Below are 24,677 nucleotides of genomic sequence, written 5' to 3' on the forward strand. Positions count from 1 at the left end.
CTACTTTGCATATACCCTGAGAAAACCATAATTCAAAAATAGTCATGTACCACAATGTTCATTGCAGCACTATTTACAATAGCCAGAACATGGTAGCAACCTAAGCATCCATCGACAGGTGAATGTATAAAGATGTGGCCCATATATACAATGGAGTATTACTCAGCCATAAAAAGAAACGAAATTGAGTTATTTGTAGTGAGGTGGATGGACCTAGAGGCTGTCATACAGAGTGAAGGAAGTGAAAAAGAGAAAAAGAAATACTGTATGCTAACACATATATTTGGAATCTAAAAAAGAAAAATGGTTCTGAAGAACCTAGGGGCAGGACAGGAATAAAGACGCAGACATAGATAATGGACTTGAGGAGACAGGGAGGGGGAAGGGTAAGCTGGGACGAAGTGAGAGAGTGGCATGGACATATATACACTACCAAATGTAAAATAGATTGCTAGTTTGAAGTAGCTGCATAGCACAGGGAGATCAGCTCTGCGCTTTGTGTCCACCTAGAGGGGTGGGATAGGGAGGGTGGGAGGGAGACACAGAGGGAGGGGATACTGGGATATATGTATATGTATAGCTGATTCACTTTGTTATAAAGTAGAAACTAACACTCCATTGTAAAGCAATTATACTCTAATAAAGGGATTTAAAAAATTCTTGGTATGCCAAACAATAAGTAAATAAAATTTAAGAAAAAGATGTTTGGAAAGTTCTGAACTTTGCAATGAATATTTACACTGATTGGCATTTCTCTGCAAGAATAATAGGAGCTTACTAAAACATACAACAAATTTCCCACTGTTCTCAGCTTTAGCAATCTTTGAATGTTTCTGTATATCACATGACAGAGAAAGCTTAAATGTAATTTTTCTCAGGATATTTTTCAGATTAACGTTAAGTACTTCATTCAAAATAACACGTCACATGTTCACATAAAGAAACAAAGAAAAATAGTAATTCTTGCACCCTTGTCACCACTTCATCCCTATTCCAATGTAAAGAAATATAATCTTTTAATTATTTCTCATTTCAGATTTTCTTTATATATATTCTCCAATTTCTTATATGGAATGTAAATGTTACTTTATTAAGTCACCACCGTGGAAACTGAGGATTTTGATCACTTAAGTTATCCTCTACCTCTGACCATCCCCTTCTCCCAATATTTTGACAATTTGATAATTATTCATTTTATTGCTTAGCTGTGCAACTTTATATAATGTACTTACATATTTTTTTCATACTTCATCAATTATCATCAAGTTCCCATCTAGATTAGATGGGGATACCTTACTCCTGATCTTTTTACTTTTTCTTCTCATTATACCTACTACCTCTGTCTTCAGCATATTAGTTTATGCTCAAAAATAATACAACTTATATTCTGTTCTATGATCTAAAAGTGGAAAACTAATGAACTTCATGTGTATTATTATGATTTTGTAAAGTTATTAACTGCAATCTGAGTTGTATTTTAAAATAATGTTTTCTTTTCTAGTGTTTCAATATCATGACTTCTGGATCACTCAACGTATAATATAGCCAACATTAAGACCATGTTGATTATTTTTTTGTCAGTTTATCAGTTGTTTAAAATTATGCCCACATTTTAGTATGCTTCATATTTGGACCATGAAATTCTTGTATTGGGATTAGCTTTTCCTGGTGTTTCTCATTTCTCCCCAACCTTTTTTTGATAAGATAATGTACCTTCTATGTAACCTCAAGTCTATTCATCTTCTAAACCTATTGAAAAGCTTCCCAAACAATTTCCAATGCACAGCAAGTGAGAAAAATAGGTTACAGGTGTACAGAGATGCCCTCATCTCTCTGATCAGTGTCACCAAGTTACCTTACCCGGTTGTATAAATATAAATATTTCTTACGTATAATACGACATGAAGAAGGTTGAGAAACACTTAGTGCCTTTAGACCTGTTTTTCTCCAGTAATAACACTTCTGGAACTCTTTTTCCCTCTGCCCCAATCTGGGGTAGTACCTTTCTGGCCCTACGTCAGAGATGTGGTCCTATGACTTCCTGTCTCTGCAGTCCTGGGTTGGTGTCTAATTTCCTGATTCCACATCTTTGGTTTTTTTCCTTCTTAATTTTCTCCTAGTTTTATAGTAGCTCATCCCCAAGTAATGTCTAAAAACAACTGGGTGAAGAGTCAATTTTATGAGTCCTTGAATTAAAAAAATGTCAGTATTCTGCCTTCACACTGGATTTATGAATTGCCTAGAGACAGTGTCCTACATTCATAGTCATTTTCCCTAATACTTCTGGAACCATCGTTCTATAGTTTTCTGCCATCCAGAGTTATTAATCAGATATCTGATGCCAGAGAGAATATTATACAGTAGTGGTTATGAGTTTTTGTCTCCAGAAGCTTGCATTTATTTTGTGTGTGTGTTGTTGTTGTTCTTTTTTTAATTTTACTTATTGCAGTTAACTCAACCATAATTTCTTGACTTTCTATGAAACAGAAATTATGCTTGTCTATGCACTTAATTATCCAATATTTAGTTTTGACTTCTTTTAATTTTATAAATTAGGTACTATAGTTCTTAGTGTAAATCACTGTTTAGTCTTACCTTCATATTTGGTCTTCTCTTTGATCACCATTCTGTCTTGCACCCCTCATTTTCCTTCAGTAATCATTTTCTTTTCTCTTGAAGTAACTATTTAGAAGTTACTTTAGCAAAGTTCTTTCTAATGATGTTGCAAAAATTTTCTTGCTGGAAAAATGTCTTCATTCTTCTTTTTATAAAGATAGCTTTGCTGTGATATACCTTACTTCCTACATTTGTGGATTTATATGTTTTCATCATTTCTGGTAAATTCTCAGCCATTACTTTCTTATATATTGCCTCTTCTTCATTTTCTCCTTAAAATGAGAGCTGCATAATACCTCAGGAGAAGGCATCCCTGAGAGTGGGTTGATATCCGGAAAAAGGAAACTGTAAAAGAAAGGAAAAGACAAGGCTGGTGAACAGGTAATCCAAGAGTTGGATAGGCAGTGTAGTATCTGTTCCCAGAGGAAGAGTTAGGGTAGAAGTCTGTAAGATAGAATGACACATACACATGCTCTGAGCAGATGAAGACCTTTCCAATACTTTACATGCAAAGATTATAGAAATTATTATTGCTCCTTGTTCTCAAACTGCTGGTAAGAAAAAATGTTTTCATAATTTTAATAGTCACATTCCATTTTTCTTGTCAGTCTCATCATATTTATTTCTCAAAATTCTCCTTACTGTGTGTTAAATTCCATTTTTCTTACCCAGTTAATTAGACTGTCAAAGCAGCAAGATCTAAGGATGGGCAGTATGTGAAAATAAAAGTTCACCTTGACTAAATCTTATCCCATAATATCTTCTTGGTTTATTTCATTCTATATAGATCTTCATGTCTTATCTCCTTTCCTTCTCTATAAAATTCTGTGTCTTCTTTCCTCCCCCCTGTTTCATTATCTCCATTTCCATATCTGTCTCCATGTGGTGTCTTTCTCTCTTAACACATTAGCCCTGTATATTTCTTCTCCGTGGGCACCTTTACTTTTCTTCTCTACCTCCTTCTTATCTCTCTATCTTATTTTGCCCTAGTTTGGTCTCTTTCCTTTATCTTTCCCCCGAACCATCTCCTATCTAAATCAAAAAAGGAAGACAAATTTTAATTTATAGAACTTTTAAATACTACTGAGTATTCAGATATCAAAATAAAAACCTTATTTGATTGTTTTATATGTCTAGATTAAAAGTATACTTTTAAAAAATTTGTACCATTGACAAAATCTCTCATCTATCCAACAGTCATACTCTGTTTTGATAAAGAAGTTTTATGTGGGCAAAACCTTTCCATCACCAACATATTTTGAATAGGTTTTGCCTCTCTATCCATTCATTCATTCATATAGTTCTTTCCTCTAAATGAGTTTACATTTTATCAGGGTGTTTAAAGCCTATACGCAGCAATCTCTATACAGAGAGGAATAGTGGAAGGTTCCTGCCTTCTTGTAGGAAAGTGAGTTACATAATCAGACAGGAAGATTATTTTGGTGACACTATGTTGAACTTATTTTATGCAGGAAACTCGGGGTCATAATCAGATATGGTGATAGCCGGGATGATAGCCAGGATGGCAACCTGAACTGAGCTGGTGGCTATGGGCATGGAATTGGACTCTATACCAGACTCTGGACGCACTTCAAGCTTCCTTCAAACTATTTCTTTGCTTACTCTTAGGTCTGCAGTGCTCCTCTGTCTCTGTGAAATTTTACCCAATTTCAAGGCCTTGCTTTAATTACCCCTCCTCCTTGACAATTTTTCTTCTTCACTCTCTTGTATGTCTTACCAGAAATTTGGATGATTCCCTTCCTTAGAATTCTCACAGGAAGGAACGGATGTAGAGTTAGAAATGGATTGAAAAGAGGCAGCGGGTGGGGAAAGCAGTGGTTCCTACTGGAATGCACTTTGTAGTGAATCTTAAATAAGTTAAGGGCCTATTTATAATTTTCTCTCCAATTTTTCTTGTTATTGGGGTCTTATTTTACTGGACATAGTTTAACACTAGTTCTTGAAATTGCACTCTAATTCATGCCAGCTACATCACACTAACTTTCTGGTTCAGCAGTGCTCATTTTCACAGTTTAAGTTATTTCAAAATCCTTTAAAGATAGTATTTGATTTATTGGCTGATTGAATCAACACATGATTTTTTTTTTTGCACATAAACTTGAATGTACTTTGTGTCTCTCATTAAAATAAGTTATTCATATGACATATTTATAAAAGGTTATTCAGCTTACTCATGAAAAATACTGTCAAAGAAAACCATTCTCTTGGAAATATCCCAAACCCCTTTTCATTATATGCTTTAAACACACATGTTCTGGCAAAATCCCAATCTTGAATAAAATCTAACTTTCTTCTGCATGATTTCACACATATCATATCACTGTACATGACAGGAGAAAAGTCACACATGGAGAAAATGAAATGTATAAAATTATTAAAATAGACTCTCAGTATCATGATTCTCCATGATATTTTAAAATATTCTTCACTCTAATTTACTTTTTTCTGTTTCTGAAGGACTTTTCTGTTTCTAAAGTACTATCCACATAAACCCATTCTCTAAAAATAATGTGTAAATATTTTGAAACCTTATTAATTAAATTACAGAATTAAAAAGTACAGTGCTGAGCTCTCAGGTCAATTTTGTTTGAAAGTTTGTGATAGATGAAAGTGCAATATCAGAGCACCAATGACTTTGAAGGCATTGGCCAATATATAACATTTAAGTTTTGGTTCATCTGCTGTACTGAAAGAAGTAAAATCTCAGGTCTTGACCGATGTTGAGAGTCTTAAAGAAAACCTCCTTCATGTTAAGTTGGGATGGAAAAGCTACAATCACAGGAAAAGATCAAAGCAGACCTAAACGTAACTACTGCCCTAATCCCAGAAGAAAGTAGGAAAGTCTGCAGGAGAATAGAAAGGAAAGGAAACATATTTTTGAGACATAATGTCCACAGAACAATGGTGTGGTAACTTTTCACCCCAGCTACATATTTTGGGATATTCAAGGAACTGCAATCCATGAACTTCTTTAACTGTCACCTCCAACAGTTAGTTCCCCTCAGGCAAAAAGCAGAAGCAAATGCAATTCCTCTCTGGAAAAGGATACACTTAACTCTGGTCTCAAGGTACCTCCAAATTTCTAAGGCACTAACCATAATCAGTCAAAGATGACCAGGCAGTTAAAGAAAGAAAGATGCATAACAAAGAACCAGAAGACTCTTGAGACAGCAACATTAGACTTATACAGACCTCAGATAATGGAATTCTCAAATGCAGACTTATAAATAACCATGGTCACCTTATTTCAAGAAATAACTGATATTATGAGTTGCTCTAAAAACCTTAAATAAAAAGGACAGGGTTAAGAAAGTCAACCCCACATTGTATTTTGAAAATGAAAAGGCCTCTATTTCCAGCAATTGGAGGGCAGACTGAGTAGAAAATCCTAAGTCTGGGAGAATTTCAAAGCTGACTGGCTTCTCAGTCATGACTCCTCTTATGTTAAAGCCATGGCCCTAGTAGAAAAGGCATGGAACTCTGATAACTAGAATGAGAAAATTGGAGAGGATTTGTCTGGGTAACTTGAAACCCTTTATGTATATATTCCCCTAAACACTCCAGGCCAGATGAAGTAGCCCACTTCTCCTTGCTAGAGGCAGATAGCACCTTACCCTCTGTCCCTAGTTGTACTTAATTTTGCTGAGGAATATATAGAATAAATAAAAGTTAAATGTGGTTATATATTAAAGAAGACATCATATATGTTGGCAGGATCATAACCATCGTGCCAGAAATCTAGGGAGAGGTCTATGTCATGTGAGCCATAGAGCTTGATAGTGGATCTCTGAGGTTGACAGAAATCAAAGTGATATGCTGATCTTATCTTTCTTTCAGTTTTTTCCCTTCCTACCCTTGTATAATACCTCCACCATATTGAATGTTTTTTTAAAAAAAGGTCTAAATTCTTAGGAAATGAGTCATATACATCCAAATTTATCTCACCTGAAAAGCCAACAGATTTGAGGCCCTACCTCCCCTTCAGGACTATGTCTGATTATGTCCAACAGAGAACAAAGAGTTCATTTTGTCTTCAGAAATTTGTTGAACATCAATTAAAAAAAAGTGATAGAAGGGCTAAATGTTATATTGCATGATAACAGTGTAAGAGAAGACCACTAAAGGAAGGAGAAAATGATGATGTTTATACTTTTTTAAATTCATGGCAATTTTCTCTAAAACTAACTTTAAATGAAATATAATTATATACAGGAGAAAAATCATAATAGTTCAAATCAATCTTTTGAAACAAACTGATTATCCAAATCATAGACTCTCTTCTCAATAGAGCTGACTGCATTCTAGTGTTAGAATTATTGACAAAATCGAAATAACTATAAGAACTATGTGTGATTTCTAGTTAAAACAAATAGAAATAGCTCTTTGAGCTTGTAGAAGTTATTCAAGGTCTTTGGAATCTAGTTTACCCAAATATAAATGAATATTTTGACAAAATGACTTATGAAATCCTTTCAAGCCTGAGTACTTTATATAGTTTTTGATGCTCCGATTCAAATGTATTTTATCTTCAATTCAAAAAGGAAAGAACAAGCCATTAACATTATCATTAAAATATATATTCAGAAAGCATTTTTAGTCTTTTTATGATCTATTCTGTAAAGTTCAAGCTCATTTTAAGCCCTCATATGGTATAATTCCAACCCACTATTGCCTTCTCTAAACCTTATGTGGTCTATATGTTAGTCAATGATTATTCTCCATTCCACAAATGTCGATGAATCCTGTACTGTTTCTTCCTTTAACTTTCCTCTATTTTATTGTTTCATCTCCCTTTCTTTTGGATGGCTTTCATCCTATACTCATCTGAATGTCAAAAATTTCTTTATTAAAGTTTAAGTCAAATGCCAACTCCTTTATAAAACCTTACTTAGTCACCCAGAAGAAATAGTGTTTCTTTACTTAATGCTTGGTAACTACTATGAATTTTAATCTAAAATATAACTCATCACATTGTCTTGTAGTTTTGTTCTTTGTGTTTATGTCTTACTCTCTCTAGGAGAAAGCAAGTTCCTTTAAGGATGGTACCATGAATTGGGCATCATACAACATTCATCCTGACATCAGCCCCAACACCCCTCAGTGCCTAGGAACTAAAAGACATTCCCAGAGAATCTGACTGGTAGTGATATTTAGGGAAGAAAGTTAAAAAAGATTGGGATAATTTTATCTAATGCACATTCATGACCCAAATCCCAGGATCAGTTACAGGACTGATAGGTCAACTTAGACTTTCATTAGATTGCATTATCAGCCCTTCTAATGTTTCTAGATGGTGCATCATTTGAAGGCTCATCACTAGCCATGTTTCCAGTCTAGAACTGTGGTCATATTCTTCCAGATGCCTTGACAAAGTCACCTCTTATGAACAACAGGTAAACTAGTGTGAAATGCACTTAACTAAATTAAAACAGCATGACAAATTAGAGCAATAACATGCTTAAAAAAGAATTTATAACAAAGGAAATTCTGGGCTTCATTAAAGCCAAAGGCAGATTCTAGCACTTGAACAATCCAAAGCAAGGGCTTTATAAACTATAAGGGATATACAATTGTTTATTACTTTGTATGACTGTTCATATTATCCCTTAAAACTTGGAGTTAATATTTAAAATAGGAGTTAATATTTAAAATAGGAGAGTATCAAATATAAAAACGTATCAAAAAGACACTTCATATATAATTATTTTGAAAATAACTAGAAAAATTATAGATCACTTTATAGTATTTGACTAGATAACTGTTTGAAACAAAAAATGTTAAGAATTATTACAATGAAGAATTCTTTTGTGAGAAAGAAGTATATTCATTTTTGCTGTTTCCTTTTGATATTAAAATTTATTTTATTTTTTATTCATAGGGGTCTTGTGCTTCAAATACTAATAACGTAATTTATTTGTGACTAATACAAATTGTTGAGTCATTATGGTTAACAATATATGTTAATTAACAACAAGAAGCATTAGTTATAAAGCTTAATTTCTACTAAACATCTTAGTTGCTTAAGTAGATATATTTCTCTGTCGATTTATGAAAGATATTATTTCCCTATTAAATGTTACAATATATCCAAACATGTATTTTATTATAAAGTGTTATTTTAAATATAGGTGGTGAAAGTTAATATTATATATAATCATATAGTTAGATTCTTGCCCATTTAAATGTTTTGACATTTATATTAAGTTAAATTATTTTTCTTATATGGAGAAAGAAAACAGCAGGGAGTGCTGTTTCAACAAATTTTGACCATCATTTTGTAGAATCTTGTCCAGTTTTGTTGCACAATTATTGCTATAAATTAAAAATAAATCTCAGTTATTTTTAAGCACATCTAGAAAGACCTATTTTTAGAAATCATCTGGTCTGAATGGCAAAGATCTCTTCTAGATGCCAGGATATGAGCTTATAAAAGTCTTTCCATATAATTGGAATTATAGACTATATATTTAAAGAAAACATAAATAATATAAAATACATTTTTGTATACAGTATTAATAAAATTATTTTTTGTTATTTTATTTGTATAATAAGAACTATAAAAATATTTTAAAAAACTGAATCTTGGATTGGTTCTTCAGAATGGATTGGATCTGTGTGAACAAACAAGTGACTAGGGGCCATTCTCAACAAGTAAACCACATGGACCAAACACAGGGACTGGAATGTACACAGTGGTTCAAGGATGATGAGAAAACCAAGTATAGGGTTTGTGCACGTGATTAGTGGGAACTACATGTTGAGAAGAAGAACGTAATACTTTTAAATTTATTAATGCTATCATTCAGTGATTTTTTTGAAGACCTTACGAGTAGAGAAATAACATGGTTATGCTCAACAGACCTTCTCAAACTTTAAAGTGCACACCAATCACTTGGGGATCCTGCTACAATGCAAATTCAGACTCAGAAGTTCTCAAGTAGAGCCTGAGATTTCGCCTTTCTAACGAGTTCCCAGATGATGCTAATATTGCCAATTCCCAGACCGCTCACTGAATAGCAATGCTGAAGAGACAGTTAGCTGAAGAACCTGGAGATAAAGAAGGTAACTTTAAGTCTAATGCAGGAATCCTGGTGCAAGGCAAGGAAAGTTAGTGACAGTGAGGAAGGAGATTACAGAATGTCAGAAATGTTACATAGGAAGAATTAATAGTTATATGTCAGTTATACTTCAATTTTTTTTAAATTAAAAATCCAAAAAATAAAGAATAAATACTCAAAAAAATAATATGTTAGGTAATTTGTCTAGATTTGGGAGGATCACTGAGAAAAGATGAATCCATTTGTTTTTCTGTTTGTGAGATTGAAAGCATAATACTAATTTGAAAATAAATTCTGGAATGTGATAATGGCATGGAGGGAACCACAAGTATCCTTTTAGACTTTATACTTGCGTTAATGGTAAAACACCCAGTGGAAATGTGCACCAAGTGAGGATATGAAGCTCTGAAGAAACCTGCACATTTCTGTTTTGATATGGTAATTTCAGCCTTGGAGATAGCTGAAATCATCCAGGAAAAGTCAGTCACAACAACATAAGAATCAACACATAGAGCAAGATAAACTCAAAGGAGGAAAAGCAGTCTGAGATGTAGATAAGAAATCATGGAAGTTAGGAGGCCCTTAAACTTAGGAACCAGAATGCCATCAATGAACTGAGATCTGTAGGGCAAATACCTTGTTTTAGTAGTGAAAAACCACGGATAACTGTGAAATGTCAAAGTTTAATTGAATTCTTCTGAGCTATATCTCATAAAAAATACTTCTTGAGCCTAAAATTTGGGAAACTCTTTCAGAGTTTTACACCATTCATGCCTATATGAATTTGAAATAATGCCAGATTTAGCTTATGTTTTCTTTCATTCAATGATTAAGGACTCAGCAGATACTCAATTCGTTCTTTAATATTACTTCATACACTTAAGAGATATTATAAATCCTTTTTTTAACTTCAGTTTTTAAAAAACTATCTTTAGTTTTCCTGTTGCTTCTTTGACGTTTTATTTTTAACTACCCTTTGTCATCATTTAATTTTAATAAATTATGCGTTTGAATATTATGAATACCTATATTCTAATTTCGAAGACTAGTGTAGGATTAAACCTAGTATAGTACAGTGTCCAGTAAAAAAAATCCCACACCCTATTCAGAAAGTGGTAGGGAAATTAAATCATAATTTGTATACATTTTCCTTATTTCTACTTCTTTTTTTTTTCTGGTTGTCTTGTGTTACTTAACATTCATACTTTGAAAGTTTTTTTTTTTTAATTTTCTGATGATAAAATCCACCTGATAATGCTTAAATACTCAAGCACTGGAAACACTTATGACCAAAGCCATACATATGCATATTACTTTTGGGAATTATTCACAGACTTGTGTAACAGGCCTCAGTATAATATTGCCTTAAAACATACCAATTCTATAATACCTAATTAGATAACAATGAGGTGAATTAAAGGTTTTAGTGGTCTTTCATTATCCTTTCCTTTTGAGTCACGTTGATGCCTACTGGGTTTGAACCGGGTTAGTGTTTTTGGAGCTGAGACATGAGAATAAAGTAGAGCTGGCCCATGTTCATGGTGTGAGGAATTAAATAACATCCTAAAGGCAACATTTAGGAGTAAAGGTCAAAAATAAATGACCTACAAAAGAGATGACAAGTCACAAATTAGTCTCTATTTTCACTGGGGCTTTTGGAGAAGGATGGGGTAGATAAATGCAGCTGTACCACCAGCAATAGAAAAACATAAGAAATAAGAAATAGGACAAAGTAAATAAATCTGTTTCGAGATATTTAGAGTGCTAGGTCTGGAAGTTATCTTCATTTAGTCCAACTCCTCATTTTACAATAAAGAAACCAAAATTGATAGTACTAGATTTATCCAAAGTGACATTGCTTGTTAGATCACTGCTCATAACTCATGTTCCAGGTCAATACAGCTAATACTAAAAAATCAAATTGGGCAATATCAATATTTCCTTACCATGAATAAAACTGTTAAACTCATTAAATCTTAATAAGGATTGTGAATGTTTACTTCACTAAGAAGTGAGTGGAATAAACACCTCTTTCCTTTTCCTATGGTGAAAGAGAAACTAAACAATTATAAGGATATTGAAAATGTGATTCCATGAGATCATCTGCTTCACTTTTCTGACATATTTTTATAGTTCTTGTTGATATTCAAGTCAAGGACACCATCTAAATCTGTTCCATTTAATTATAATGCAAGTTTCTTAACAGCAGGGACCTTGTTTGTCTGTTCGCTGCTATATTTCTAGTTCTGGGAATAGCCTGGGACTTAATAGTGCTCAATAAATACTGGTTAAACAGATGGGTGAATTAATAGCCATACTTTGAATTCCACGAAAAGACAATGGCAATGAGTATAATAAATCCTTACTTAGAGATGTGAAACTATCACTTAACAGAAAATAGTTTCATATTTTAAAACCATTAAAAATGATTTCTATCAATTTACAAACTTAGTTGATCTTACACAAACCCTTAATGAAGATCTAGAAAGGGGGGCTGTTCTAGGTAAAGTAACATGTAGGATAATTTTAATTCATGTGAAATTATTCTGAAAAAGGGTTAGGATGTGGAGGAAAAGTGACTGCAAGAGAGAATATCAAATATCATGGAATTCTAAGAACTGGAATCATAATAGGAATGGGCCTCATGGTCATTAGAACTTGAGAATAGAACTAAGTCCAAGGAAACTTCATAGACTTTAGCAACAGGGATTTGTGAAACCTTTTTTTAACTGCTCCACTACAAATGTCTTCCATTTTTCTTCCCCACTCTCAGATGGCTGACTATAATCTCCTTCTATTTATTCTCTCATAGTTTAGGTATGCACATGCTTTAGTTACTGTGGGTCTTCTCCATGCCAGTCATTGTTAGAACATTTTAGTTACTAAACTACCAGCTAGCTGGGTCTGCCAATTAGTATTTCTTGTTTCAAATTTCAGTGAGAGTATCTTTGTTCTAGCTCCAAACTGAAGGTCATGGGTTGGATTAGAATTTGCTAGTTTTACGTGGTTTGCGCATACAGGGTTGAAACAACTGTGGCCAGGAATAGACTTGTGTGACACACAAAAAATTTCTCCTTCCTCCGATGAGGATTTGGCTAAGGTAGTTTGCATTAGGTAGGGATGTAGGGAGGGAAAGCACAGTGACACTTCTAAGAAAATATTTCCCCTATTTTATGAATAAGAGAACTAAGGCTGAGGAAAGTTAAATAACTTGCCTTGGTCACACACCTTGTAAATTTTTGAGGACTTAGAGAATTGCCCTTTCCATATCATCACATTATCGCTTAATCCTCACGCTCAGTCCTGTCCTTGGACAGGTTCTTTTCCTCTCTCTCTACTCTTCTTATAACTAAATTCTATTTTTTGGATGATTAAAAAATGTATATTTATGAGGAGAGGAGAAATATAAAAAGAGAGGAATATAGTGAAGGGAAGAGTAGGAAAGGAGAAAAGAAGTGCAGCTGCAACTGTGACCAAAAAAAAATATATATATATATATATTAGTCCTAACTTCATATGTGAGTCAATATTTCTAGTTAGAGCTCAACCAGCTCTCTTAAGTGCCTATATTTTATAATTCTTTCCATAATCTGTTCTGATTATGTACTGCTGCAAGCCTACTATTCATATTTGATTGAATTCCTCAAAAAAGTCTAGATTCCTAAATTTACCAAGCAAAGTTAATTACTTCTATATACCATCATGCTTGTACCTCTGAAATTCTATGAACTCAAAAATTATATACTATAAGGAACACAGTGCTGTGCAATTACACATGAGCTATCCAAAGAAATCATCTAAAAATTTTACTTATAAATACATAGAATAAGTTTGCTGGCAACTTGCTTAATAATGGGCAGACACACACAGGAGAAAAAAGAACAGGAGCTCTATTAAAACTGATAAGTAAAGAATTTAGTTGAAATATCAGCAGTGAGAACTAATTCCTTGTGCATAGTCGACTCCAGCTATTATATTCGTGAATTTATCTTTTTCAATATTTTAGAGGAGTGTAGTGGCTGGTAAAATAATGTTTTCCAAATTAGTTTTAAATTGGTCAGATGCAAAACCTTACTGTTTTACATCTTTATTAAATGTTCTCAATGAATATTTCTTCTCACCTTTACCTATTTTCTGTCTGAGAAATCAAGAAAGAGAAACAGGAAAATTCTCACCCAACTAGTAAAAGATCAATATAGGGCACAGAGAAAAATTAATAAAAGTTTAGCTATGAGTTATTTGAGTGTGTCCTATAACCAGTTTGAGATTATGAAAAGAGGAGATGAAGTGATGGTGTGGATGAGTTTGGGACCCCAGTTAATTTCTAAAATTTACTTAATAGTGTATTTTTGTGAATTAATTTAGCCAACTTACAATTAAAATCTGAGTGTGCTGGCTTACCATCAGGGTGATTAACAAACTGAGCAATCTGGCTGTCACTTTCATAGAAACTTAAAACTCCAATAAAGTTCATGTAAAAGGTAAAACTATTCTACAAGATCTGTACCTTATATAGTACAGCCTTTTGGAAGATAAAAGTGCAATGTATAAAATGGTATCTAGCTTAATTTTACGTTTTTGATAAAGAAAGTTATCTTTATGTTTCTTCAGTGATTAAACGTCAAATTAAAAACAGAAAACTCCTTCCAACCAAAACAATAACAAGTAGTAGCTGCTAAGCACTCTTCTATCACCTCCTAAAAGCAACGTCATTGGCCCCATTTTCATTTCTAAAAGCTCAAGACCAGAAAGAAATAGAAGGGAAAATTCATTCTCAAGGAACAACCTGATCATTTGAAATGTAGTATAGTACAATTGCCTGACCTATGAAAATATTTTATGAATAAATGGAAACTATTTAAATGAAGAAGTGTTATTGACAATAAAGATGCTATCTTTTATGAGTTTTAATCCCTGATAGGGAGTTTAAATTTGATTGATGCCCTTTTATATAAAGTCTCATTTGAATAATGTCTTCCCTATGTCCTCTACTATGATTTTAAACATTTTTAGAACTTGATCTTTGTAACCAACCCTGGGACTTTAAAGACTTGTTGTAAGTCATGACATTTTAAGCATCACCTGCTCTTTTCTTCTTCTTTCATGTTTCCAGTGCCTTTTCAAGCATGTTATATCATTTCAAAGTTCTGTAATGAACTACCAATATAACCCATAGATTTCAATGACCAATGTACCAAATACTTTTAACAAAAATTAATCAAGGCAAAAGTAGCATTTACTCAAGATAAATTTTCTGCAGTATGGTATAAATTATTTAAACTACATTTTAATCATTGACAGAAAAGTAGGCATACTAGCTACTAATAAACTAGGTAAAACAAAATAATGGGAAATGCATGCAATACTATCAACAATTCATGGCAAATGACACCTTCTTTTACACTCACAAGTTAATCAATATGTTTATTCATCATGCACTGATGTTCAAGACAGAATATCTATAATTTGAACTACAGAAACATTTCAAGATGTTGTTAGGTGTTAAAAGTTCCCTACAAGACTGATAATTCTTTACCTCTGAATCCTTAAGTACAGCTGGCAAAATGAGTGTACCTAACTAGGTACTTAGTATACTTGTTAAATGCTGGAAAATAAAAATGAAAAACCTTGTTCAGAACAAGTTGAGATTTCTATAGAAAAGATACAGGAATAGTAGGTTCAACATTCAGGAAAATTAAGGTAGCAAGAGTTCAAAGAAAATGAGAATCAAATATAGATTAATGAAAATTCCAGAAGAAATAGGAAACCAAAGGGAAAATAATGTAGAGTGATGAAAAAATAGGACAACACTACTTTGATCCTATACATTCTGTAATTGCCATCCTATCTGTTTCCTCCATTTTCATGCAAACTTGAGTTGTCTTCATTTGCTTGTCTCCTCTTTCAAACCTCCTACTTATTTCTAATTGAGTTGGAATCTAGTCCCATCTTCGACATTTTTCCGAGTTCTTAATAACATTCCAGTTGAACATTGTGTTAGTCTGCTATTGAAAATTCTGCTGATCTAGCACTGTTGACACTACTGAAAACTCCTAATACTACCTTATGTTATGTGACATTGCACTCTCAGTGTTTTTATCTTATCTCACCAAACTCTTTCTTTCTCTGGTTTTTTGCATCCTCTTGCTTTATGCATCATTTACAAGTTGTTCTTTATAATACTTGTTTTCTGCTCTTCTCACTCTAAAATCTTCCATCCTTGATCTTAATCACCGTCATGGTTTTAAATAATATTAATTTGCTTGTGATTCCCAAACCTACATCTATCTTAGATACTAATTCCAACATTTAGCGACTCGCATACAACTACCTCTAGGGCATTTCCATCCCCAGGCTACAGCTGTCTTTCTCCTTGTTCCCATAATATTCTGTGAATATTACTATCGATTTATTTACATTATCTTCTAATTATAAATATGTTGAGGTGTATATACTATGCAAAATTTGTGAACCATTTGAAGATGCAGGATGTGCTTTTGTCATCTTTATAGTTGCAATATCTAATAGAACATTTGTAATACAGTAGGTATTATTCAAGCATATAAATTCATGATATAATGACAATTTTTATATGAATTTTAAAATCAGATACAGCACAGAACATTAAAAATATATATATTTAAGACATGAAAGCACAATATTTTAAATAGATTCAAATTTAACAATTCTAGCTCAAGCTAGTAAGAAGATGATTGCAAGGGAGGGAGTTTCCAATTTCTTTTATTTCCTAGAGCTCTAATGAGACATTTATTTCACTTATTTCTATTAGTTTTTGTGGTCTTCAAATAATTAGTTTAATGCAAAGATATTTATATGTGTTCATTAGAGACATAAAAAATATATTTAGATGATCAAAATGAGATTTAGGGTAAGTATAATGACTATTAATGCACTTACAGTACTTCATACTATTCAAATCATTTTCACATTTGTCAAGCTGTTTAATACTTATAAAATTTATTAGAAAATTATTGTATATGTGTCTGAATATTTTAAACTGTCTTCTATCAAAAGATTGAGAAAATCGCAAAAAAGAAAACATTAAAGTTATTACATACTGGTTTCTAACCAACATGATACACTAAAAATTTACATTTTTAAATAGATTTCCCTCTTTTCCATGATACACAGCATATTTAATACATTTAATTTATTCTTGTTCTCCTCCAGTGTCTAGTACAATATATTATTATTTCTTTATCTGTGTTTTCTCTATGCTCCCTACATATATTGATGGCAATATCTCTTTTGCTCCATAAACAATTTGTCTTCAATTTTCAGAGCTTCATATTTATTTTATGGTTACAAAATAATTTGTATTACAGAAAATTAAAAAGACAAAAATCACAAATAAAGAAATAAAAGGTGGGGACAAGACGGCAAAGCAGGAAGATCCTGGGCTCCATGGACACACCAAAATTACAACTACATATAGAGAAACTATCTCTGAGAATGACCTGAGACTATCAGATAAAAATTTCTACAACTAAAGATGAAAAGAAAAAAAGCCACACTGATATGGGTAGGAGGAGGGAAGATTTGGTCTGGCTGGAACCTACACCCCTGGAGCATCAATCCACAGATGGATGGGATATCACAGCCTCAGAGGTCCTTCCTGAGGAGCAAGGGGCTCTGAACCCCACATCAGGCTCCCCAGTTCAGGGAAACTGCATGGGAAGGATGAGCCTCCATAATGTCTGCCTTTGAAAATGAGCAAAACTTATGTCTGGGAGAGCTGGAGGGTTGTAGGAAACTGAGAGCCCATCCTTAGAGGGCACAGGCAAAAACTCACTCACTCTAAAACCCAGTACAGAGACAGCACTTTGAAAAGTGCCTGGGTCATAGGTGAAGGAGATTCATTGACGGATTTTAGGGTGTGTGCCTAAGGACAAGAAATCCATTGAAACTTTCTCTAGGAATGGAGGAGCTGGCTGGTGCCAGCTTTTTTGTTTCGTTTTGTTTTCTGTTTTTGGCTCATCTTCTACCTAGCTGGCCCAGCACTGGCAGGAGTCATTTCTGACTTCCTCCTTCTAAGTTACTAGCACCACTTGCCCTGCCCCAAGTTTACTTGTGGACCTGACCCAGCCTGCAATCTTCCAAAGTAGCCCCACATCCCACCAGACCCAGTGGACACCCTTGGCCTGCACCAAAACCCCTCCACAGTGATTCTTACCCTCCCAGTCCTGGTGCGGGGTGCCCTCACCAGCACCAACATCATACCAAGACATCTCCTGCCCCAAAGGCCAGCCCTGCATACTAGACTACCTGCAACAGTTCGGGCCAGAACTGACAGCCAGCTGCACCAAGCATCAGGCTCACAAACTAGTGTGTCTGTAGCAATTGCAGCCCAGCCACCAAAGAAGGGCACACAAGCCCAAACAGAATACACTCCTGGAGCATCTGACTATGGCGACCAGAGGGACCACACTACTAGGCCCTACCTACAGTACACAAAAAGGAACAAAGCTGGAGGTATCACATGCCCTGCTTTCAAACTATACTACAAAGTTATAGTAATCAAAACAGTATGGTACTGGCACAAAAACAGGCACATAGATCAGTGGAATGGAATAGAGAGCTCAGAAATAAACCCATGCTTATCTGGTCAATTAATTATGACAAAGGAGGCAAGAATATACACTGAGGAAAGGATATTCTCTTCAGTAAATTGTGTTGGGAAAACTGGATAGCTACATGCAAAAGAATGAAACTGGACTATTTTCTTTTTACACTGAATACAAAAATAAACTCAAAATGAATTAAAGACTTAAATGTAAGAACTAAAACCATAAAACTCCAAGAAGAAAACATGGGCAGTATGCTCTTTGACATTGATCTTAGCAATTTTTTTGGATCTGCGTCCTCAGGCAAAGGTAATAAAAGTAAAAATAAACAAATGGGACTACATCAAACTAGAAAGCTTTTGCACAGAGAAGGAAAACATCAACGAACAAAAAGGCAACTTACTGAATGGGATAAAATATTTGCAAATGATATATCTGATAAGGGGTTAATATCCAAATCATATAAAGAAATTGTGCAACTCAATGTCAAAAAACCAAAAATTTGTTTAAAAAATAGGCAGAGAGGGCTTCCCTGGTGGCGCAGTGGTTGGGAGTCCGCCTGCTGATGCAGGGGACACGGGTTCATGCCCCATTCTGGGAGGATCCCACATGCCACAGAGCGGCTGGACCCGTGAGCCATGGCCACTGAGCCTGCGCGTCTGGAGCTTGTGCTCCGCTGTGGATGAGGCCACAGCAGTGAGGCCTGCGTACCGCAAAAAAAAAAAAAAAAAAAAAAAAAAAAAGGCAGAGGACCTGAATAGACATTTCTACAAAGAAGACGTACGGAAGGCCAACAGACACATGAAAAGACGTTCAACATCACTAATCATCAGGGAAATGCAAATCAAAACCACAATGAGATATCACTTTACACCTGTCAGAACGGCTATCATCAAAAAGACTACAAATAATGAGTGTTGGCGAGGATGTGTAGTAAAGTGAATGCTTGTGAACTGTTTGCGGGAATGTAAATTGGTGCACCCATGTGGAAAACAGTATGGTGGTTCCTCAAAAAATTAAAGGTAGAACTACCATACCATCCAACAATTCCACTTCTGAGTGTTTACCTGAAGAAAACAAAAACACTAATTTGAAAAGATATATGCACTCATATGTTCTTTGCAGCATTATTTACAACAGTAAAGATATGGATGCAACCTAAGTATCCATCATTAGATGAATGGGTAAAGAAATGTGGCATATATATATATATATATATATATATATATGTATATGTAGGCATATGTATGTATATGTACACACAGTGGAATGTTTGCAATAAAAAAGAATGAAATCTTGCCATTTGCAACAAACTGGTTGGAACTAGAGGGTATTATGCTAAGTGAAATAAGTCAGGAAAAGGCAAATACTATATGATTTTACTTATAGGTGGAATCTAAAAAACAAAAGAAACAAAACAAAAATAGACTTGTAGACACAGAACAAACTTGTGGTTGCCAGAGGGGTAGAGTGTGTGGAGTGGGCAAAATAGGTGAAGGCTATTAAGAGGTACAAACTCCTAGCTATTAAATAATTAAGTTACAGGGATGTAATATACAGCATAATGAATACAATCAATATTACTGTAATAACTTTGTATGATGACAGATGGTTACTAGACTTATCACGGTGATCATTTTCATTATGTCTTTAAATGTTGAATTACTATTTTGTACACCTGAAACTAGCATAATGTTGTACATTGGCTATACTTCAATTAAAAAAAAAAAAAGAAATTTACAAAAACCTCACACAGGTAATTTCTATTACTGTTCTGAGGCAGATATTTCCACTTATTTTTATGCACAAAGAATATAAGCTTTATTTAATCTTTATAAATAAATATGCTTTCTTTTTACAAAGTGGAATGATGGTGTGCCTCTTGTTTTATAATCTGCTTTTTAATTTATCAGTATTTTAGGAATGTAATAATAAATATTTCTATAGAACATGACAACAAATGGATGCAAATATACTGGTTTTTATAATAGTAAACAATGCTTTGTAAATATTCTGATGCATATCTCTATGTGTGTGTCTCATTTTTAGTTTTTCAGATCCATTATTAGGTGATGTATTATTACACCAACTGTGATAAGCATTTTTAAGTTATTAATACTCTAACATAGTGTCACTAGGAAAATAGGAACAGAAGAATGAAATGAATTGAGGTTAAACTTTTCCAGTGAATGTACACATGCAATTTTGTACATGTGAACTTGAAGGTATATGTTTCCAGGTGTGTGAACATGTTCTCTAAGTTCTTGACTCTCACTTGTAGAATAGTATTGGATTGGCCAAAAAGTTCGTTCAGTTAATGAATACATTGTTCAGTAAAGTTCTTGGTGAAAATGAAGAATGTGTCTTTTATTTTTACTTAAAACCAAACGAAGGTTTTGGCCAACCCAATACTTGTCATAATGTGTTACATTAGCTTTTGCTCCCCTTGTAGGAGGGGGTTTTTATTTTGGGCTCATTTACTAACACAGTGCTTGGTACATCATAAGTATAAAAAAAATGTACATTGAAAAAACGTCTGGATCAGTAGATGTAATGTAAACTAAATACTAAAAATACTATAATAACAGCTTTGCCACCCATATATTTTTGTCACATAGCTACTTCTAAGACTCCATGAAAATTATAACTAGTATATACAAAATGCTTCCAGTCCCCACTGGTAGTAGGAAAGTTAAAAATACTTAAGGTTAATGACATTTTTCTGATGTTAGTGTCTTAGTATTGCCCCTGGAATTTAAATAGAAACCTTTCTTTTCCCTTCTAAGAATTGATTTTTTTCTATGTACAGCCTACATTCAACACTTTATTTTAAAAGTGGAATAAATATTTATTAATCGTTCAATGCCTTAGTTACTGGCAAATGTTTCCAGATAGGAGATTATATTTTCCAAAACAAGTGTCTCCCTCAACCTTGGAAAAATGCTACTATACTCTGAGTCATTCTGATTTAGGTTTCATCTCAAGTCCTTTCTCTCAATGGAAATATTTTCATTGGCTAATTCTCAACCTGATTTTACTTCAAAACTGATTTTTGGTATTGCATTAAATAAAAAGGAATACAGCTTTTGTTTTCCTACCTCTTTTGAATCTTTCAAAATCCAACTCAGATTCCAGATATTCCACAAAAAATACCCCCCAATCATACTGATATCTTTTATTTGTGTGCCTTTGGCAGTAGTAATTTGTGTTTTGTTTGGAAGTGTAGCATATGTTATGCATTTTTATTTGTTTCATGGATAAGGCTCTCAGGGTCTAAGATTTAATTTAACCTTCTGTGAAGAAATGAATTATAACAGACAAAAGGCAGCTATCTTTAAAAGAGCCTGCTTGCAAGACTGGCCTTTAGCTGACACCTGGGAATTTGGCACTTGACCAGTCCTCTTACTAATAAGAATAACTCACTGTGTCTAGATGGTTTGAACAAATATTATGATTTATGGTGCATATGTGCTTTTCTTCTGAGAGTCTGAAATTTAAGGACATGATAGGTAGAGGGTGCTTACATCACCAGCCTACAATGGAAAACTTAGGTGCTGAGCTTCTACTGGGCTTCCTTGGGCAGAACCATCACACATGCTGCTGCATTTTTATTCCTGGATGAAGAAACATGCTCAAATATGCCACTTCATAGGAGAGAGAGAATAAGGAATATGTGCATGGATATCTCCAGATTCCGTGTCTCTTCCTTTGCTGATCCTGTGGTGTGTTCTTACCCTATAATAAATCTTGGCCATGAGTACTCCTACATGCTGAGTCCTGTGAGTCATTCTAGCAAATTTCCCAATGTGGGAGTGGTCTGAGGGATCCCCAATATACTTCATTGCAAGCTACTAATTTAGTCTATTACTTATGGATGGTATCAGAAGACATGAGACTCCTGGGTCAGAGACAAAGGATTTTCTTACTAATAGCATAGAAGACAGCATGAGTATCATGCTTGTGTCAGTTCCTATTGACCTGCAAGTTCCACGGGGGTGAAGCAGAAGGTCTTGGGTAGGTGGCTGCTGCACATAGTGGGTTGGCATTGCAGCCGAGGAATACTGATCTTGGAGAATCCACTTCTTTTATAGCCTTCCTGTCATTTGTCCTGGAAGGAGACATTATCTCATCTTTCAAGGCTGCTTACAGCTTCCTGCATACATACCCTGTAAAGAGTGGTCAGGATCTTGAATTCTTGGAATACCCAGCAAGAACATATGAGATGCTCAGGGTCCATGGAAGATCACTTTGCCCAATAATATCCCTGCATATCCCACAAGACTGTAAACATCTCAAAAACAGTACATGTATTTTCTGATTTTTAAAATGCCATCAAAGGCAGTTGCAAAGTGTTGAATCCTACACAAAGACTCGGTGACTCTTGCATTAGTTTCCTGTGGCTGCTATATCAAACTACCATGAATCTGGTGGCTTAAAACAACACAAATACATTCTCTCACACTTCTGGAGGCCGAAAGTCTAACATCAATATCACTGGGCCAAAATGATGGTGTTTGAAGGTCTGAAGTCCCTCTGGAAGCTCTAGGGGATAATTCATTCCTCACCTCCTCCAGCTTCTGGTGATTGCCATCATCCTCTGATTGTGGTCACTGCATCCAATCCCTGCCTCTGTGGTGAGACTTTTTTTCCTCTTGCATCTGTATAATGAAATCTTCTGTCCCCCTCTTGAATAAGGATATAGTTAGGGATCGCATTTAGGGCCTATCCTGATAATCCAGGATAATTGCCTCATCTCAGACTCCTTAATTTAATCACACCTGTAAATTCCTTTTTTTGCCTTGTAAAGTAACATTTAAAGGTTCCAGGGATTAGGACATGGATATCTTTTGGTGGGCGGGGGGGGGGGGCAGGATATTTTTAAATTTATAGAGATATTTAAACTGGATCATTAGAAAACAGAGTAAAATAATTTAGTTATATAGTTATAAATAGGAAGTACATTATTGTTCTACTTAATATGTCACCAGAGGCACTTTTAAACCCAAATACAAATTTTGGATAAAAGAGATAAATATAAAATCTGAAATATAAAGCAGAAGTACTTTTTATACTTAAAATAATAAAATTAGCAGTGCATCTTATAGAAACTTGAAAATAAAATTTCCCAAAACAAAAAACATTTGTTTTTGTGGACTCACAAAGAGGTTGGAATGATGGCTAAGATAGTAACTATTGTTCATTTTTTCTTATTATAAGTCAAAAAAACAATAAGCAACACATTTTTCTAAAACGTATTTTGAGAAACCATTGCTATGACAGATAGGAATATACTAGAAGGAAAATAAAAAGTGATTTATAGACTTTTGGTAGTTTACAAACTGTGGATTAGGAAACTTAACAAATACTAGTCTTTTCAATACTTGTGTTTAGGATCTAGTAAGCTTTTGCTTCTGTGTAGGAAGTAAGGAATAAATGAGCACCAAAAAACATATTTATATTCTAAAGGAATGGCTGCTTCCTTCCCTTTCTGGGAACACACATCATACACATACAAGTGTTTTTAAATCCAACAGACAGTTCCAAACACAAATTTGAATTAGCAGTTTAATTTACCCTCATAACTGTGATTTTAAAATTTTCTTTGTGGTTTTTCATACATCAGTTTAAAACAACCCTCTTAAGCTATTTCTGGCTCACTTACATTTCCTAATTGGCAAGAAATAAATATTTCTATTTGTTACTTCCTCAGTTTGGAAAGTCAGTATGTGAAAATTTAACTAAATCAGTTGTGGCTAGATCTTTGCAGTTTAAGTGGTAGATGCAGGAGTCTGATATGCCTCCTTCCTTTGGCAGAATGTTCCATAGGGTCAACGTGGTGCAAGGAGGACTCAAGAACTGGTGTTAGTGAACTATGACCCCAGGACCAAATCTGGCCCCCACTTGTTTTTGTAAATAAGATTTGATAGTATCACACACATGCTCATACATTCACATGTAGTCTAAGGCTGCTTTTGCTCTACAATAGCAGATTTAAGGAGTTGCAATAGACACCATATGACCCACAGAACCAAAAACTATTTACTATCTTTCTCTTTTAGGACAAGTTGGCTGATCTACCCTAGAAGAGGGTACCTACCCTAGGTAGGTACCCTAGAAGAATGAGAAGATATACATAGTCTGCTTATTAACAATAAGGCAGACAAAGAAATATAGACCCAGCTGAAATACAGAATCAGATTGAAAAAGACATTAAAAGGCTGAAATACTAGGTTAAAAAACAAAATTAAATTTAAAAGAAATAAACACAAAGTCATGAATTCAGAATCTCAAATTTAACTGCACAAATTAAACAAGAGTTAGCTTGGTCCTTAACTTGGTATAGATAACCATAAATAGGACACTAATCCCACCATGGGGACTCTATTCTCATGACTTC

Source organism: Phocoena sinus, chromosome 9 (assembly GCF_008692025.1).
Source record: "Phocoena sinus isolate mPhoSin1 chromosome 9, mPhoSin1.pri, whole genome shotgun sequence".
NCBI lineage: Eukaryota > Metazoa > Chordata > Mammalia > Artiodactyla > Phocoenidae > Phocoena > Phocoena sinus.